Here is a 17,162-nt window from a genome sequence, read left to right as displayed (position 1 = left end):
CGACTCGAATTCCTCAGGAGTCGACTCGAAGACTATTCTTTTGAATTTTTTCCTTTGATTTTACTCCTCCAATTTGAATCCTTTGAACTTTAAGCTTGGGCCAATAAATTGTAGCTTTCTTCCAACTTGAGAGCTTTGGAGGCCTTCTTGTGTTCTCCCAACTTGCTATGTTCCTTGCAAAATAAATATCTTTCTCCTTGCAACATAAACATTAGTATCTATACTTCAAGGTTTTGTGATCATCAAAATCAATCTATGAATCAATCTTTGGGTCATCAGAAGTCCAGACTTGCGCACTCATCCTATACGTCTATCTGCCGCATCACCTGATCTTGTACTAGCTAATAGAAGAAGAATCACTCGAGTTAGGCGCCTGGACGAAGGTTGAAGAATGATTCTAGCTCAGCTGGCACCAGGATTTCATTTCACACTAGCCGAAAGGCAAAGAAAAAGAACCCTTAATCAAACTAAGAGGCAACGAAGGAACGGTTAGCTTGGCAAAGCCTTTGATATGCCCGGACTCGCTCAGAAGCAATGGGCAGGATCGCTTTAGAGCGGTCTTCCAGCTCGACAAGGTGGTTTTCTTCCCGTGCCTTTTGCAAGTCCTGGTTTTCCAGGTCTGGAGTTGTATCCGAGTCTGCAGCTCTTAGCTCAGAAAAATCAGACGTGTAATAAATAAGAGGTAGTTTTCGGCGACATCAAAGTCTTGCAGAAGAAGAAAGCACAAAAACATAGTAGATCTTCCTTTCCATCTCTTACTTAATGCATGTCTTCTCAATGGGATAGATGCCCGCACCTTGATGCCCTAGAGTTTTTCTATAGGCAGATATATATATATATAGAACTGGAGCGGAGACTTAGCCCAATTAGTAATGTTGATGGGTCTACCTATTACAGAGCTCATTAACCAAATCAGACCTACACCAATGCCCGCGACACTACATGATTAAGACAATAGAGTTCAAAATAACTATATGATCACAAATTAATTATGGGCTTCTTAGACATTCAATCAGTTCATAATCAATAGAAATCTATTTTTACTAAAAATTCCAACTAATAGGCTGATATCCGAGTCACGGGCACTCAAATCTCTTGCAACTTTATCAGCTCGACTAATTGATAAAATTATTTGACACCGACGATAAATTCATCATTTTAATAGAACTACTGGTGGTGCCTCCCACCAGTCCCAACTGGGAGAGAGAGATGGCGAGTACCGAGAGGGATTTAGACCTATCCGGCTAGCCGGAAGACGAAAAACCGGCAGCGCCCAGCCCCCGTCTCTCCTATCTGGGATGGCGCGAAGCGGCAACGATCACTTTCAGAAGCTGGCTCAAAATAATACAATAAAATCAGGATATCCCTCATCGAGGTGCCTAAGCGCCGTTCACAAGCCAAACATGGGGCACGCAGTCAACCTTCTTCGGCTTATGCGCCGGTGACGCATGCCACTCTCCCTCCCTCCCTCCCTCCCTCGCTCTCTCCCCCTCCCTCCTCCCCCTCCCCCACCTTTCTCTATCTTCCTCTCGCTTTCTTACTCCTCCCCTTTCCCTTTTCTCTTCCAATCACCATACCACTCATGCCAGTGTTCATGGTATGTAGCTGAGCTGGAAGTGATTCCGTGGGTGGACTCCATCCCTCCCACCCGTTATAAATATCCTCCCCCTCCCACTCCTCTCCACACACACATACACCCAACCTCATTCGAATCCAGTCCACCTCTCTCCCTCTCTCTCTCTCTCTCTCTCTCTCTCTCTACCCTTCATAGCAGTACTTATAAGAGCAAAACACCAGTTAGTTGTTATAGTGATAGTAGTATCGAGTGCCTTCCATCACAATTGCAATGCTTCCTCTCCTACCATCCCTGGTCCTTTTCCTGCTCTGCCTGCTCTATCGTCTGCACGCAAGAGCGAAGAAGAATTCCTCTGCCACCGCCCATAGGCTGCCCCTGCCTCCCGGATCGATGGGCTGGCCCTACATCGGCGAGACCTTCCAGCTCTACTCCAGCAACCCCAACACCTTCTTCTCACTCAAACAAAAGAAGTATGCCGTCACCATCCCATCGCAGTTGCTTCGAACTAAATTCTGAGCAGTGACTGTATGTAATCCATCCTCTCGCTGTTGTTGCTGCTGTTGTTGTAGGTATGGGCGTATATTCAAGACGCACATACTGGGATGCCCCTGCGTGATGGTGTCGAGCCCGGAGGCGGCACGGTTTGTGCTGGTGACGCAGGCCCACCTGTTCAAGCCGACGTACCCGGCGAGCAAGGAGCGCCTGCTGGGCCCCAGGGCCATCTTCTTCCAGCAGGGGAACTACCACGCACGGCTGCGCCGCATCGTCCTCAGGCCTTCATGCCCGACGCCATCCGGGGGAGGGTCGCCGGCATCGAGTCGATCGCCATCCAGGCCCTCCACTCCTGGGACGGCCGCAACATCAACACCTTCCAGGAGATGAAGAAGGTGAGCAGCATCCTCTCTCTGCTTTCTTCGTAATTTCCTTCCTTAGCAAATTCAAGCTCATCAACAAGAATTGCATGATTTTTTCTCATCTAATCACAGCCGGACATCATCAATTTTTATCCCTCTCAAACAATTCTTGTTTTGGTGTCAGATTTTTTTCTTGTATTTGTGGATAAAATGAGCTGGGCAGTCCAGTATTTGCTCGACCACTTCTAATAGAAGTTCATTGTTTTTTATCCCTTTTTCTTTTTTTCCACCTTTTGTTCCCTTTTTTGTGGAAAGTATCACCTAGGAAGCCATGATATTTCAAGTTGAACATGAGTGGGCCATTTTTTTTTTTTTCCATTAGCGTTTTTTATATTTCGAAAAATAAACAACCTGGGCATTTTTATTACTAAATTTTCCGCATTCCTTTACTTATTTCTGGTGGATAAGGTATGGTGTGGGAGTCATGATGTCTCGCTATCTCAGGATGAAGCCAGCAGGCTAGAATACCATTTCTATACCCGGCGCTGATCCCGTCTCTGTTTCATTTTGCTCTCCTTGATCTTGATTTGCAGTACGCATTCCATGTGGCACTCCTATCTATATTCGGGAAGGATGAGATTTCCTGCATAGACGAGCTGAAGCAGTGCTACTACACCCTGGAGAGAGGCTATAACTCCATGCCTATCAACCTCCCAGGGACCCTCTTCCACAAGGCAATGAAGGCCAGGAAGCAGCTGGGCCACATGGTGGCCGACATCCTTTCATCCAGGAGGCGGAACAAGGCAGAGGCCGATGACCTCCTTGGCTCATTGATGGAAGCCAAGGCAGGCCTCACCGACGACCAGATAGCCGACAACATCATCGGGGTCATCTTCGCCGCTCGTGACACTACCGCAAGCGTCCTCACCTGGGTCGTCAAGTACCTCGGAGACAACCCAGCATCCTGCAGGCAGTCACCGTAAGATTTTTTTTTTTTTCTCCCTTCTCTGCCCGTCTCCCTACTCTTCGAAGTGTGCGTTTTGAAAGGAGGAACCGAGCAATTGATCGTTTGTATGGACTGCCGCCGCATGTAGGAAGAGCAGGCGGAGATCATGAGGAGCAAGGAAATGGGTGAAGGGGAGAAGCACTTAACCTGGGCTGATACCAGGAGGATGCCGATGACTTCGAGGGTGATTCAGGAGACATTGCGGGTTGCTTCGATCCTGTCTTTCACCTTCAGAGAAGCAGTGGAAGATGTCGAGTATGAAGGTGGGTGAGCATCAGCATGCGCTGTGTATTGATTCTTCTTGTGGATTGTTCCATGTTTTGCTGCAGCTTGTTGAACTTCCCTCTCTTTGCTCGTGCAGAATACCTCATTCCAAAGGGATGGAAGGTCTTGCCACTGTTCAGAAACATTCACCACAGCCCAGATAACTTTACCGACCCAGAAAAATTTGATCCCTCCAGATTTGAGGTAACAAAAGGGAACCGATCGTCCCCTACTTTCACTCAATTCCAGGCCCTGTTCTGCAAACAAAATCAACCGTCTTTTTCCACCGCAGGTTGCTCCAAAGCCCAACACCTTCATGCCATTTGGAATGGGACCCACTCCTGCCCGGGAAATGAGCTAGCGAAGCTGGAGATGCTGGTCCTCCTCCATCATCTGACCACCAAATACAGGTAGGTACCGGACTCGAGGCATCACCTCTGCTCCATCTTAAGTTTAGTTGGACCATCCTCGCACAAGTTGGAAGATCTCTTCCTCTAGGTGGGGGAATGGATCCATCAATAACTTCTTTTGATGGTATATACATACATCTTTCAGGTGGTCTATGTCGGGATCCGAAAGCGGAATCCAGTACGGACCTTTCGTACTGCCCCTGCACGGGTTGCCCATGAGATTCTCTCGCAAGGCATGATCGGAAGATAGAGACGATAGATTTGCCCTACCAGACAGCGTCAGTCACTGTAATCATCGCCAGTTATAGAGAAAACCCGGCTTCAAATGGTGGTGATATTTCACAGATAGGAGGACGAACTTGCAATCAGAACTGATTGCAATTTCTCGAGGAAAGAGACCACATACAAGTGACAAGGAGGCATTGAACAAATTGTACAGGCCCCTTTCAATTCATGTACCAAGGAAATTTGATGAAGGGTGTCAAGACATTCAGATTAAATCACTGAATCAACATAGTATTTGTTTTTCTTTTCCTTCTCTTCTCGAGAGGATTCGAAGGTGTAATCGTTAAGGAGAAGTTGGTGAGACTGTGGAATGTCAGGGTTCCGTGTGCCATGATAACCCATGCTTAATCTTAATGATCAGAAGTCAAAGCAAAGCATGCAAGGACATATCTGACTCCTTAGCAATTCCCCTGTTTCACAGGCTCCTTGGAATTTGGATTGCATGTTTTTTTATAGTTTGTATGTATATCTCTTCTACCTTTGCATCCAGGTGCCGTAATATGAGGGAAGTCAGTGATTTGACATTGCCTCTTCGAATCAATAAAAAAGAATTGTTGCACAAGCTGGATGCCTCGAGAAAACATCTTGGTACGGGACAATACTAGATGACAATAAGCTAATAAACATGCATTGTGGAACCTCATGCAGATAATTCCGCCCTCGCAGCCTTGCAGGGCGGTGCAGACGATCAATTAGCTCGAGACTTGGAGGGATTAGTTTCTGCCAGCTATCACCGTTTGTTTTTATTCATGGAAAGATGCAACCCGGAAATTGTTTCTCCTGTTCGTCAGAATACCCTGTCCAGAAGCGTCGCTATAAATAAATAAAGACAGTGATCAATTCATTCATCCTTATGCTCATGTCAAGGGTGGATAGTTTTGCTTGTCTTGTAACTGTCATGGTGGGGCTTGCACAATCATAATTGTATGCCAGTAACCATGCTAGCTGTCTTCCGCCGATTGCCTTCACGAGTTGAGATTATTTCTTTAGAAAAATGCTCTTATCTTAGATCAGTCAGACTACTGAACGCTGGTGGTTTCAACCCTGCACATTAATTACTGGAACGCTGTCCGCTTCTTCTGCTACCATACAAAAACGGAAATTCCGTGTGAGGCGGCGTCGGCCTTGAACTAGAGGGTGAAAAGCCGGTAGAAGATTTGGTGCGCTCGAGGATAACCTTTTCTCCTTTGCTCTTGCTGCAATCTTCTACAGTCGAGCGGCTAAGAGATGGATCTTTTCCAAAGCTAACCAGGAGCTCTGATCTTTTCGAAAGTTCACAGGGCGCTCTAACTCATGAAGCTGCATTTCCACGATCCGTCGGACCCCTAAATACCAACTTTGCCACCTTTTCCATATTCCTGCGTGTAGTTTGGAAGAAAATATATATATATATATATATATATAATATATATATATATATATATATATATATATATATATATATATATATATATATATTGTATGAGAAATATTCCATCCCCAAAAAAACGAGAGATGCAGAGAGAGATTAGTCACAGAGACAGGCACCGCATACAGTCAACATTCTACGCCCATCATTATCTTTTCCTCTCACCTATAATTCCCATTTTGGCTCTTCTTTTGATTGTAATTCCTGCATTCTCGAGAGATCGTAATTGCTAGCTCCCATGGGCTGATTCTAGTTTTTAGATACAGAAACAAACCAGCCTTATCCCATCTTTGGGGGTTGGTATGACCAATTCTACAGAAACATCGCAAATTCCACCCGGAGTTAGAAGTCTCCCAACAGGGGAAGTCCCTTGCAATATTTTCCCCTTCTTTTGTTGCGGGAGGGAGCATAAGGATCGATTAATTCCGTTCGTTTGAGAGGCCTCCAGTTTTGAATCGCAGGTTTTTTCAAATGCTCTTGTGAAACATGTGTGCCTCCTACCGTCTGCGAGCTCCACTATAAATCACATCTCATTCCTTCATGACCTTCATCCAAGTCCTCCCTCATCCCTGTCCTCTGGCTTTTCTACATGCATTTGGGACCCCTCCTTTCCAATCCTAGCTTTCGACCCAAAGTAATCCTAGCCAGTGACGAGCGATAAGCAAACTAGGTTGCACTCCCAAAATTCCCCTTGACCGATGGGCTGAAATATCTACAAGCAAATTGACAAACATGCAATTCTATCCAGCATGTTACGATATCATGGATGGGGACTCCTTTGACTAATTGGATTTGTTGATGACGGCCTCTGCTATCCTAACAAAATAATGCCAATCTGTCGTTGGATATAGTGGTAACCAAGACCAACCAGTATTCCTCCTCCTCTTCTACATAGATCTGCTTGCCCCTGAGGCAGCGGACGTGCATCTGGTGTTTTGGCTGCGTGAGAGCATTTGCTTGTACACAGCTCCATTACCAAATTACCAAGCATAGTATATTCGCATTTCTTTTTGATGGTCTCTTGAATTTCTTTTGGATTTAGAAGGTTATTTGGTAGTGCTAACAAAACAGAGAAGGTTATTCTTAATTGACGCGCCACTGCTGATTAAAAATACAGCTGTGCTTAGGGTGCACGCCATACTGCTTCTACAGCCATTTCATCAGACCAACTTATTTGTTGAAGCCAAAGAAAGTGCAAGTTCTTCAACGGGTTCAAACAATACAAGATAAAAGATCAGCATGTGAAAGCTCATTGCTGCATACCCCAATGCTCTGACTATTCTCACCGAGATCATTGTTGACTGTACTTGCTTGCTTGCTTGAAAGCTTTGGTTGAACTACCCTATCAGCTTTTCTTAGACTAGAAAATAAGTATCAATATCAAGAGCTACTATAGCGCATGTTTCGCCCAAGGCATAAGGGGCATGATGATTTGACGTCATCGTCACCTTTCTCCGACTTGTCACCGATAGTCTATTTAGAGTTCCAAACTCAATGGTGGCAATTGAGCACAAGGGTTGTCCCCGTTGCAGGACTTAACCAAATACTTTACGACACGAGTTGATGACAGTCATGCACCACCTGAGTCCATGTTCCTAAAGGCACCTCTTTCTTTTGAGAGGATTCGTAACATATGCCCCGGTAGGTTCTTCGCTTTGCGTTGAATTTGACCACATACTCCCACTGCTTGTGCGGGCTCCATCAATTCCTTTGAGTTTCATTCTTGCAGATGCATGGGAAGAAATATATATTCTCCAAGCTGCTGTCGGATAAATCATCTTATCTGTATTCCAATCAACCTAGTGCTATATATATACATATATATGTATATTATATATATATAGATATATATGTATATTATATATATATGTATTATATATATGTATATATTATATATATATAATATACATATGTATAATAATATACATATGTATATATATATTATTATATATATAATATACATATAATAAATATACATAGTATATTATATATATATATACATATGTATATTATATATATATACATATGTATATTATATATATATATAACATATATATTATATATATTATACATATGTATATTATATATATATATACATATGTATATTATATATATAATATATAATATATATATAATATATATATATATATATATATATATCCGATTAGAGATCCCAAAAGAAGGTTCAATGGGTACTAACAAGTTATTTCAGGATGACTGGAAAAGCATTATATAATTTGGAGATAATTGCTCTATAGCCCCATTCTGGTAAAAGTATTTTTCAATGCAATGATAGGAGGAAAGATAATTATCCTTAATAGGTCCGTGTTCAATTATGCTAGATGTTCATCCATTACAGGCATCTTTAAAAGACTCAATGTGAGTGTGGTTGTGAATTCGCAACCTATGGAATTGGACTACATCTAGAGCACTCATGAAATAAAGATACTAGCACAAAGCCGAAAAGCAGCAGCCTAAATGGACTCAACAATAGCTCGTATAATGTGTGTGGCATATGAAATTTGTATAAAAGAGCCAGTTTTAAGATTTTGTTTACTATGGACTTTACAAATAGAATATGTCAACACTAAATAAAGGTTTAAACCTACAAGGTATCTTTACTTATTGCATAATATACTTAATCTAGATGCATTTTATATGTGTTATATGATTTTCACAATTTTAATTTATATGGAAGATTGTTGGTTTATTAATAGTATATTTAATTCAAAATTTTGACATTTTTAGAATAGTCCCACATTGGATATTAAAATAAATATAACATACCAAAATATAATTTCTTATCTTAGACACCTAAATAACTTGGTCTTTTGAGTAGATAAGACTTTATTTTTATCTTAATTTTTCTTTTCTCTCTTAAATTCTACGAACTCACCTCTAGTTGTTCTCATGTGGTATCTTAAAAAGAAGCGTGAAGAGATGCTTTCGCTTCTCATAAGGCATGTTGAATGAATGTCTTGTAAATGGATCTTTTGGAAGATTCATGTATATGGAGATACTTTCTTATGAAAAGAAGCACCTCGATGCATCTAATCCGATGCATCCAATCTGATGATGATTCAAGGACATAACCCTTAATCAATGGATGGATTATGTGAAGAAAGTCTTACAAACGAATGCCTCGGAAGATTCCAATATATAAAGGGATGCATTCTCATTGGAAATGTATCTCGATGTATGTGATCCGATGCATCCGATCGGATGATGAATCCAACGAACACAACCCTAATGAATTGATGGATCATGTGGTGAGGATGCATCCAATAAAGGGATGCTTAAGCACCATTCATACTCTCCCTTTTATATCAATAAATAGGGAAGGGGATTGTACTTCCCATCCATCTAAATGACACCACAAATTGAGCAATAAATGAGCAAACATAAGTGCACCCTTTGGGCAATTGAAGAAGAGGGATTGTGTCCATATAAAAGTAGATCGAGACAGATTTCTTCAATTTATTTTGTTGATTTTCATTTCATCTGGATTTGGTTGTATCTTGATTCTCTTTCATTTGAGTGCACTTCAAGGAGAACATGAAGTAGTTTGTTATATTTTGGAAGTAGACCATCATCAACTATTTGCACCTGGATAGAGCGAATTCTACTCTAAAGAAAGAGCCTTCATAGCATGCCTTGAACTGGATAATATTTAAAACTTAAATTATTTTATTCTGTATTGCAGAAAGCTATTAATTAAAAGATCAAAATAAAATAACATATAAATTAGAGAGATATGATATTTTAATAAAAAAATTTCAACATAGAAGCCAAGAAAAATACTTTTGGATGTGTGGAAAGGGGTCCTAGAAACTCTTTCTTATGAAGCAAAATCAAATTAACCTCGAAAATGGTTGAGTCATTAGGTTGTGAGGGACACGTCACTTGGTTAGTGCCCACTTAGCTTGCTTTTATCAAATTTGCATGAAGATAGTTGGAGGGAAATAAGTCTCAATTTCTTCACAATGGAAAATTAAGGTATAATTTCCTTTGTCGAGGATAGCCATATTAGATTTTTAATTTTTGAGTGAAATGCTCACGTCCTTATGGCCTTCCTCACAAGCTGATAGTTTAAGCTGGAGAGAGAACTCATCATGACAATTCACATCCAAGTTTATTTACAAATTTACAAATTGGGAAGGTATCAAATGTCCTTTTGCTAGAAAACTATAGAAACAACCAATACCACACTCAAAGTAAAGATATTCCTTTGGTTGGGGATGCAACAACAAATTGAAGGCAAGAGAAAATTGCCCAAGAAGATGGAAGAAATGTTGTAGGATTTGTTTTTATGTAAAAGTAGCTCGGAGAGGTTCAAACCACCTCTTCTTTCACTACTCCTTTATCGAGAAGGTTTAGAATATAGTGGTGTAGATATTAAATATTCACCCTCTCGCTAGCCATATTATCATATTCTAGACTATTTGGATTAAGTCATCTACTCCAAGAGAAATCAAATCTAGCTTCTGTATGTTAGCTACGACATATTTTTGGAGTTGTTGGAAAGAAAGAACACAAGGATCATCCTCAATAAAATGAGCTTGAATACTTTTGGTAATCAGGTCTTTTATGTCTCTTTTTTTCCTAACATGGCCAAATTATACAGCCCTGGAGTAGATGCAACTAATGGAGTTAGAATACAAAAGGTCGCAAAATTGAGGAGCATGACTTGTAGAGTTCCACAAAAGTGGTTAGGCATATTTGGAAACACGAGAAATCATCAATCTACCACACTATTTGGCTTTCCATAATTATGAGTAGGATTAAAAATCCACTGAGGATGAACTGATCCTTCCATAATCCAGAGAAAGGGGTGGCCAGAGTGGCTTGAGTTCATAGGCACACAATCCAACCAATGATTGTCTTGGAGGTCACCCTTAAAAGTAGTTTGTTACCCTCATACAGTAATAAATATATCAGCATTCTGAGCCTCCTCAAGTTACACTAAGAGGCATTGTTGTGCCATAGAGATTGACACCACATGCCGCTACTAGAAGAGTTAGGCCTCTAACCACAAAACCAAATCCAACTCAATTCACCATCATAACACTACAATCGAAGTGATTTTGAGGCAGCCATAGGGAGCTTCTGGGTGAATTGGATCACATTGGATGGTGCATGAAACTGCTAGATGAGAGTCAAAATTTCTTAGCTATCTAAGAACTTTAGTAGAATTTTAATGGGAGAACTCAACTGCATGGATGGAATGCATTAGTCATCCCTTGTTTGAGTCTTGGAGAAAGGACTCTAAGGGTAGTTTTGGAATGGATGCCACAATAAGAATTTGTGCTAGTACCTAAATCTATGCCGCCCCTAGATATTATACAAGGACATGGTCCATTGTCTCCTCAAGATTTGGGAAACAATCGCAAAAAGTAAAATCTGAACCTCTCTGGAGTCAACACATTGTAGCAAGGAAGGTTATTCCAGCAACCTTCCAAAGAAATAAAGCAACTCTAGGATATATATCCAGTTTCCACAACCACACCACGTTCCTATATAATGGTGGACTCCAGAATAGACTGTGGAGATCGCAAACTTGACCTTGTTCGGAGGCTAAACATTTCTAGTCTACGCCACATCCCTCATTGAGATCGCCAGAGATAAGATTCCTTCAGCCAAGTCATCCCCGAAAACTCGGTTATAAGGTCGCATCCATCTTTTGTCCCTACCAATGAGTCTTAACCCACAAGTTAGACAAAGTATCGCAATCTTTGAATGGAGTGTGAGCCAAAAGAGTCTTTGCAATCCATTGGATCACTAAAACACTAATTGATTGCCATCCCCAATAGTTAGCCTAAAGGAGGGCAACACTAGCTAGACATAAGAGATAATGGCCTTCCAGATAAAGGAGCTCATATGGGAAACACCTAGGCTAGAAGCACCTCTAATGTGCCATAGTCATCAAAATGCACCAAAGGCTATCTAAACAAATTACAAGTCTCACAAGATGTTTGGCCCGTAAGGCATCCTATTTTTCTATGAAGCAATGAACTCCCCATGCCCCCATCTTGGATTGATTGGCATACTGCATTCATGCTAGAAGGTGCACATTTCTTAAGCTATCCATGACTTAAAGAAAATGCTTATCACCTACTGACTTAGGGACCAGGTCCTATATGCCTTTTAGTGATTGGTCTACTGCATTCCATGCTAGAAGTACACATTTCTTAAGCTATCTAAACCTCAAAAAAATTCCTCATCAGCTACTCCAGCTTATAGATACTGACTTGGGGACTAGATCCTCATGTCTTTCAGTGATTAGTCTACACTCGATAACCAAGAATAGCTACTAAGTTTCTCCAAACTTTGGAAGAAAATAGGATCCATATCTCCATAATCATAGACTAGTACATAGCCCTTCGTTCTTCTTCTATTCACACTATTGTTGTACATTATGTTTCTATTAATAAATTTTTGAGTGGAACTGCCTCTCTTTGCATCAAAACAAAAGAAAAAGAAAAACATGGACAAATAAAGTCCTAATTATGATCAATATATATTGCAAGGAAAAGGGTAGAGACTAACCATATATCATGCTATATTCATTATGGAGAGGAGAAGAAAGCATATCTTATGCAAGATCATGATTCTCTTACATTGAAAGGATTCCAGTCTAACTAAATTTTCAGACTTAGAGTTCAAGTCATAATGGGATGGAAAGGGCTCATGCATGGAGCCAAGATTTAATCACTTGGAAATTCTTTTATCAAATTATATGCTCCCTCATGAATAGCAAATTGATTACAATATAAACATATGCCTTGAGGAAAAGCCTCCTATTATCACATCATGGAGAGCAACAGAGGGAGAGAGAATGGCAACAATCTCCTTTTCTTCTCAATTAATTTATCCTCTTTAAATGGATAGTGTTATCCTTTTGATTTCTTGGTGCTATGGTAAAAGCTTAGGCTAACAAGCGCTATGGCATGTCTTCAAATCCTGCAACAACCACTACATACAAAATAATAATGCCAATTGTTAGGTATATCCCTAGTTTGCTCCTTCCAGGACAAAACTACAGGTTGCTAGGACCATATCGGTTAATGCCATCTATTATCTACATCTCATTATATCATGCAAACTACTCAATGGATATTATAGTTGGACATCCAAATACACCTAGCTATTAAATATAGGTACAATAAATACTAGTTAATGCACCAAGAAAACATAAACTCTACACCAAATAACATCAAAACATTTAGGTATGATTAAGCAAATCGAAAAGCAAACAATAGATATCATTTGATGGACATCTCACCGTAGTCTGGGCGAGCAGGCGACCAAGCTAGATGGTCGTGACCCCCCTCCTCTCCTCTTCTTTCATTCATTGTGCCTCGCCTTTGGGTGCTCTTCTCTCTTGTTCCAACTATCTCTCTTTGGCACAATCCATGTCGAGCTTCCTATCTCCTTTTCATGCACCTGAGAAATTGTATCCTTCTCTTCATCCTTTGACAAGCTTTCCCTCAAATTACTACCTACACCACCAACAACTCAGAGCCACTATCTCCGCCACGTCCCCTAGAACCCAACCATACTTTTGCCTTGACTTCTCTCTCTAAAATACCCCATTCCTTCTCATTCTTCTTCCCATCTTCTTCTCACCCTTCCTTTCTCTAATGGAGTATTTTCCTTCTAATTCCTCATTCTATCTATCTAATCCAACCATCATTTCAATGGTGCTTAATTTATGTAGGAAGTGGCAATAAGTAGGGTTAATCCCTAGCCTAATGTATGTTCCTTTTAAATCGTGATAATGTCATAGATTCAGTCTAGATGTATGGATGGAGTAGACAAAATCCTAGGGTTAGAGTTAATCTTAGAAGTTAAGAATTAGAGATTTGGGATGCATGGTGATATCTGGAAAAGTTTTATTGGGTTAGATAAGCTAATCGAGCAATTGTATTTATGGAGTTTAGGTTGTGGTAGTGAATCTTGCTTCCATGAAATAAATAAATTCTTATAAATTCCTACAAATTTATGTTACTCAATTTTATTAATAGTTAGTGCTATTGACTTGGATGCATAGCTTGTTTAAGTGTTTAGCATATTGAGGTAAGTATACCCCTGCCACATTACCTTTCTTTTATTTCTAGTGGGGATTTTGTTTTAATAATACAATGGTGACTCCACTGGTCTAACATGAGAACTACGAAGAAAGTCAGAAAAAGGATATAAGAAGGAGGAATAGCATCATGGTTCTCCGAGAGAACCCCACCCGAATGCTAGGCAACAAAGAAGGCTACCTAGTCAGCAACCTATTCGCCTTTCGGTAGATGTGAGTGGCCCAAAAAATCCACAATCTCTCAATAGCCTATAGATGTCTCATAGCAGTGGTTGTTCATTGCCAGTCTTTGCACACCCAAGATTCACTCGTCACCATGGTAGAATTCCCCTTTAGGGTGATGTGTCCACACCCAAGAAGTGCCTCGCATAAGTTAGGCTTCAAGGTAGCTCTCAGCTCTAATCCAAGGATAGTCAGTCGAAAGATGCATCGACCCCGGTCGTGACTAGTCTGAGTCGTGCCCCTGATCACAAAGTCTACACTCCTCTACTGCAGCCATCAGTTACACTGCGTCAAAGTTCACCTTGAGAAAGATTGGTGGTGGCTCCTAGGAGATGAAAACAGCCTAGGTCGCTATAGAAGTTAGTGGAAATCCCAGATGTCTCTAGCCGTCCTAGATGAAATCAAAGCAGTAGACTGAGTGATTTTAGAAGCATATAGAAGTCCTTGTCTACCACGATCCTCGAATGCATCCTTTTAATTTCAAAAATGCGGTTGTTTCGTCAAGCCAAATGGGGTAGGCTACATAGGCACATTTGATATCCCGATCTGTAGTACATGAGTCTTCGCAAAGAATCCTTCTGGTAGCCGAAAAAAGTCCTCAACCAAGACATGGCTGCAGCAGCTCAAGAAAGTCAGGGCCCTCCTCCAAATTTGAATTACCCGCAGGCACCTAAATAGAACATGAGCAATGGATTCCTCCACCTTTGGCATCATCATAGGCAAGATTGATCCTCAATCTCCTTCTAGCCGGCACCCTCCTGTGTTGGTAAGCAACCTCATGACACCTTCTAGATAAATAAGGGAACATGAGGGTGGATGTGCGGCCTCCAGATCCAGCCACCGCCAATCAATCGAGTTGCCTCCACATTGACCAAGTATGAAGGTAGCCTTCGATATGCCAGTTGCTCTCCAGACCATCCTGTCTGTGGCCTCCCCATTGGTAATTGTAGAGCCATGATCCTAGTCAATTGCACCCCAAAGGCTCGTCGAATGGTGTCCTCATTCCATCTTCTCTCCTTTGGGATGATTAGGTCACAAACTTATGGCTGAACAAGCTCTCTGGATCGATCATGGTAGGCCACAACTGATGAGGCACAAAAGTGCGATCTACATACCACTTAAATTAGTCTATTGTTAACAGATGATGATAATTTCGTCGAGTTAATATATACTTTGTTTCGTATAGGTTATCGTAAATCAGAAATAAATGCATATTTGATACAGATTTGGTTCAGGAAGATGCATAGCCCAAGCTGTACGCACCCGATCTCGCCATGGCCTAGCGAGCCCATCATCTCGCAAGCATCTCACGCGTGCATCCCCTATTTCCGCTCACCCAAATTTCATCCGCCTCACGCGTCTCCTACCGCGGCGAAGCACCGCGATCAACTCCCTTCATCGTCCGCCCAGCCTCTTCCCGCCCGTTTAAGGCGCCTCCCAGCTCCTTCGCCCAGCGTCGTCCAAGATCCCATCAGTCCCGTATCCACAGGTCCGCCCGAGCCCGTGAACAGCAGCCGCCGATCACCCCAAGCATCCCCTCCCTCACCGTTTCAAAGATTCGAGTCCATTCTTCAGCATGTGATCCCGCCTCACAGCCGCTCTAGCCGTCCGCAATCAACTCCTTTCCGGGCGTCTTCCAGATCTACGACTCATCCCATCCATCCCAGGCCAGCCGTGAAGCATCGCGACGTCCGCAAGCCCATGATCTCCCAGCCGTCTGCCTCCTCTTCTTCCGCCCGAGACCGAGATCCCATGCTTCTGGGCCAGCGTCAGTTCATCCCACCTTCCGCGATCAACGCCCGATCCCGTGAAGCGCCGCAGCAGCCGCGATCACCGCCCAGCCATCTGCATCCTCCTCCTTTCCAACGCTCGTGAGCATCTCGGCTGTTATAAGAAGCTGCTCTCACGAAAGCAGAGAGGAGGAGGGAAGAACAGAGGAGGCGGGGGGCTGTTGCGGTTGAAGGAAAAGAGAAGAAGGAAACAGGGTATGCCCTGTTTCCAAAAAGAAAAAGAAAAAAAAAAGATGATGAGAGGGAGGATAATGTTTTTAATGGAAGGCTAAAGTCCTAGGTGATGGTGAAGGAAGATTCTTTGATGTACCGAGTTTATGATGTAAATTCTAATCCTTTGCTTTATACGATTTATTTTTTGATTATGTCATGATTCTTATATGTTGAAAATTCTTTTATGATTATGCTTATTGATACATGTCTTCCTCGATTATTTGATTCATCGTTGACGTTATAACCTGTTGGGAACCCGCCCATGCCGCTGATATTTCAAAAATTTTCAGATGGCAGCGGAATCGGCATGGCACGAGTTCGACGTTCATCGCATGAAACGTTGTTTCGAGACCTTTCGTAATTAGGCAAGAATTAAAACTTTTAAAACTAATAGGAAGATCAAATCTTCACCTTGCGCGGGTAGATGATCACCGCGAATCTGAATTCGTGGTTTTGAAAGAGGGTTCGTTTGAAGCCGTTCAAAACGTCCGGCCTCTACGGGTATCCACACGAAGTAGAGAACGGATCAAAGCTTTCTTGTCTTCCCAGGGTGCTAGCTCCCTTGCAAAAGACTTCCTATGATGCTGATCTCTTCTCTTTCTTTCAACTCTTGAAAGGCTTGAAGAGGAGGAAGAAGAAGAAGGAACTCAAGGAAGAAGAACACAGCTTCTGCAGCCTTCTTTCTTTTCCCTGCGTTGGAAGAAGGATTGGAGGAAGAGGAAGACACCAACGCTTGGACCTTGCTCTCCCTTTGCTTGCGGCTGAACCAAGAGAGGAGAGGGGAGGGTGGCGGCAGCAAGAGGAAGAGGACTCCAATGCCTAGGGCGCCGGCCTCATGGTGCTTTTTATAGCCATCAAGGGCTCCTCCAAAGTAGGAGCCCTAGATGGTTTTCCAAAGAAAGAAGGGGGGGCGCCGGCCCTCTCTTCTTCAATCCGCACCATCCAAGATGAGAGGGGCTGATGCCCCTCTTACTTGGTTAACCTAATCCTCTTCCAAAGAGGATTAGGTGCCTCTCTCATGGTTTAATCCTAATCTAATTAGGATTGG

General features: G+C 42.0%; 1 pseudogene; it reads left to right on the top strand.

The window, feature by feature from the left end:
• The first annotated feature begins 1,496 nt into the window (after nt 1–1,496).
• Nucleotides 1,497–4,827, top strand: LOC103698590 (annotated as a pseudogene).
• Nucleotides 4,828–17,162: the final 12,335 nt, after the last annotated feature.

The sequence above is a fragment of the Phoenix dactylifera genome, unplaced genomic scaffold (genome assembly GCF_009389715.1).
Source record: "Phoenix dactylifera cultivar Barhee BC4 unplaced genomic scaffold, palm_55x_up_171113_PBpolish2nd_filt_p 001943F, whole genome shotgun sequence".
Classification (NCBI taxonomy): Eukaryota; Viridiplantae; Streptophyta; class Magnoliopsida; order Arecales; family Arecaceae; genus Phoenix; species Phoenix dactylifera.
This window is presented reverse-complemented; position numbering and strand designations above follow the sequence as displayed.